This window comes from Galeopterus variegatus, unplaced genomic scaffold, assembly GCF_000696425.1.
Source record: "Galeopterus variegatus unplaced genomic scaffold, G_variegatus-3.0.2 Scaffold711, whole genome shotgun sequence".
Classification (NCBI taxonomy): domain Eukaryota; kingdom Metazoa; phylum Chordata; class Mammalia; order Dermoptera; family Cynocephalidae; genus Galeopterus; species Galeopterus variegatus.
Window position 1 is genome coordinate 229,339 of NW_007726822.1, and position 3,921 is coordinate 233,259.

Consider the following 3,921-nt stretch of genomic DNA (forward strand, 5'->3'; position numbering starts at 1 on the left):
CCTCTCATATCTCATGGGCCAATACTGGTAACATGGACCCACCTGGCCAAATAGGACCATGGGGCGCAGTCCTCTCGGGTGTGTCTGCAGATGGGGCAGAGCTGGTGAGCAGTGCTGGTGACCACCCTAGCACCTTGTTCAGGGTCATCACCATCTGCCATGATTTTAATGATCAGGTCTTGTAATTTGTCCCCTAAATAAAGTAGTAATATTTGGCATAGATTGTTTTCTGCATACATTCTCTGGCAGCATATTATTAAATCTTGCTATAATGTCTGCCAAGTAAAAAATATTTGCCTTATCCCACATGTGAGTTGTTTGGGTGGTCTTCTGAACCCTAGATATTGCCTCACTAAAAGCTAACCCTAGTACAGGCACAGCCCACAGGACACCTACAGGGGTCACATTTCTGCTGTTGAACCTCTCTGGGGTTCAACAAGTTTAGGTTCAATACCTAAACTTGAAAGACCATACATATCTCTCAACACACTGCCTGTCAATATTTACAAAGAAACATTTTATGCTTATCCTCCTCACAATCAATAAAAGAATTTTAACAGAATAATGTGTGGGGAAAGTCTTGAGTTACATTCCAGAAACGATGATTAGACAGTTGCATAAGGTGAGGGTGTCCTACAAAGCACACAGGGGTGTGGGCATGGGTGGGGCAGGGCTGGCCCGAGAGAGGCCGCGTTCCTGCAGCGAGATCTGCAGCATCCTCATGCTGAGGAGGAGACACACTTAGCATTCTGCCCTCGTGTGTAAGTGTGTGACTCACATACGGGTGCGTTCCTGGCTTTTATTTTTCATTTTAAATAGATTCCCAACTGATATTTTTGTGGGAGTGTCTGATTCTTGGGAATGGATTCTTGACGTTCCGCAGAAGACGCCTGTGTATGAGCCACCGACAGCAGCACACTGTGGAAATTTTTTTCAAATAGCATCAATTTTATAGTATAGATTGTCATCTTTTTCAAGATTTTAAAAGAATGTTTAAGACGCAATCCTATTGCTGATGTGCAAATCACGTGTAAACGCCACCGTGTGTCGCGACCATCTTTCCTCGCCAGCTCATTTTTTTCCATGTCCAGAGAGGTTGAAATTAAAACAAAATACACAATCCTTTGAGAATTATAAAGTAACCAGGATGTAGATTTTCAAAACATGTTTCACCAATTGGAAGAATTCATGTTTTGTAAGTTTCCAAAAACTTCCTACCTGTGACTTGTTTTGAAAATCATAATTTTTTTTTGGTGGCTGGCCTGTAAGGGGATCCGAACCCTGTTTTGGAGATTAGAAGCTGCATTTGACAAGGACGTGTCTCAAGACCACCTTCTCGTGGCTAAATCCGCACTAGGCGATTCCCTTTAAGAGGCCCACTGGCTGCCAGTGTCAGGTGTCGAGAGCAGGACTGTCTGAGGTGACGCTAGGACAACCAGGACCTTTGGTTACTGGACCCGGTTGTCCGTCAGGAGTTGACGCAGAGCCTCAGGGATCCAGCACTCGGCCTCTTCCGTCAGGAAACGAGGGAAATGGTGATTTTTCTAGAGCAGGACACTTTGCTGCCACCTGCTGGAAAATTCTCATCATAGAGACATTCTTTGCCGTAGGCCTTGGAGACTTGAAGCCATCGTTAAAACATAAGACAATGAAGCCATGAAATCACTGTCTAAGTGAATGGGGACGTCGACACTGTGGCGGTGCCACTGAGAAGTGGGCTCCTGCAGCCACTCAGGGGACCCAGAAGTCACGCTCTTCTCCCCGGCCTGGCCTCTGAACGGTGGCCAAGTAAGACGAAGAGGACCCAGCGGGAACCATCCCAGTCTCGTGCCTTCTCAGCCCAGATGCAGACGCCCTGTCCCTGGCGCCCCGGCTCCGTCCGGCCCCGTCTCGAGGAGGGGCAGGTGGAGCCTCATCTCCTCCAGGGGTCCCGACGCGTGCGTGGGGCTGAGTGGACCCGGCCAGCACCCGGCCTGGGGAGGTGGGGGCGGCTGCTGTCTCCCCATCCACGGTCCAGCATCCTCAGATCGGGCCCAACAGAGAAACCGCCTCCCCTGGGTGGGGTGAGGACAGGGCGAGTCCAGGGGACGGTGGGAATTCCCTTCCCGGCGTGGGGAAGAAGAGCCCCCGTCATTCCCAGCTTCTCTCCTCTAAGCACACTTGGCTCAGGGCCCCTTAAGCTTCAGTCCCGCAGGGGTGTGGCTGTCCCCAGGGGCCTGGAGACCACTGGTCCTCAGCACGCTCTGCTCCCCTCAAGCAGCCCTGCTCTAACCACTGCCCCTCTGTGCCCCTCTGGGCATCTTCCCGGCTCTGCGGGTGGGAGTTCAGACGCTGGCCCCAGAAGGCTCTGGCACGTGTAGGATGGGACCTCGTGACGTCCGCTGGCCTTCTGGCGGGCCGCTGGGGGCGGCTGTGTGCCCAGCGCCGTCTGTCCCGCAGGACGTCCACAGCCCCCTGCTCCCCCGTTTGTTCCTCGGCCGGAACACTCCCACGAAGGGAAACTTCTCTCCTGCTGCTGTCACTCAGAGGCCCGCTTTGTACAGGAGAGTGGGATACGTGCTTGGCTCTTCCCCTCTCTTTATCAATTGCAACAATTTAAGTTGGATCCCAGGATCCTCTAAAGATGAGCAATTAGTTGTTTTTATCTCATGGATTTAAGCAGCTAAGAGGAGCGGACCCAAACTGTGCCATTTTCCGAACACACTTCAAATATTGCAAAGCCTCGTGTTCTGAGACCAGAGCAAGAGGTCACTTCCAGCAGGTCACAGAAGCCCCATCCCTCCTGGGTACAGGTCCCGTGGAGGCCTCTAAAATCGGCTGCTGACCTGGGGCTCCCTCTGTGGCCCATGGCCCTGCCTTTGGGTGACTCCCCTTGCTTCATGGGGGGTTCTTTGTGCCACAGAAAGGAAGCCTCCGGGACACCCCACTGAGACAGAAGCTGAGATGCAGCCGGGCCTGGGGCTCCTCCAGGGGACCCTTGCCCCTCTCTGCCCCAGGCAGCTGCAGCCACCAAGCCGATGGCCTCTGCCCCGGAGGAGCCACCGCTCACTCCCTTCTTCACCACCGAGGGTCCGGGGCCCACAGCGGGGCTGGTGATGGGGAAACACCGGTTCAGGCTGGGGGCTGCCCGAGTGTGGTGGGGTGGTCGGCCAGAGCCAGCTGATGCCCGGGGAGGACAAGGATGGCCCGTCCATGCCGAGCCAGGGGAGGAGGAGCTGGGGACAGTGCTGTCCCTGGGGCCCTGGGGGGCAAACCGGACGGAATAAGAGTCTGGGTCCCCCTGCACATGAACGAGTGGGGTGTGCGGTGCCGCCACCGAACTCGCCCACGTCCTGGGCTGTCCTCGAGAGACTCTCAGAGGACAGACGTGGTGCTTAGTGGGCTCATGAAGCTACCTCCTGCCGGGGCCGCCCCTGCCTGGTGCCCAGCCCTCTGCCTGCAGTTTGGGGACGGCTGTTTTCACACCAAAACTTGGAATATTGAGCTTTCACCTGGGGACTTTACAGAACCAGGTTGATAAACGGCAGACAAAGCCCCCTGGAAAGGGAAAAGAGAAACCTGTTTTCCTGTAACTGGGACGGGCAGTTCCCTGCCAGGACCCGCCTGATGGAGCAATTACAAGAGCTGGCAGGTGACGAGCGGTCGCTGTCTGCCTTCCTGCCCGGTCTGCGTGAATGACCCTCCTGTCACACTCTCCCAGCTGCACTGCTGCCTGTCGGAACCTGGATGACACCCCCCCGCGCCTCCATTCTCTCGATGGTCGCTCTTACGTTTTTAACATAAATTCTTTTTTTTTTTTTTTTTGTCTTTTTCCGTGTCCGGCAACGGATAGCAACCCTCAGTGTTGCCCCCGTACCGGACCGGGACCGGCAACGGGATCGCAACCCTCGGTGTCGCTCCCGCGCCTCACTCAGCCACTGA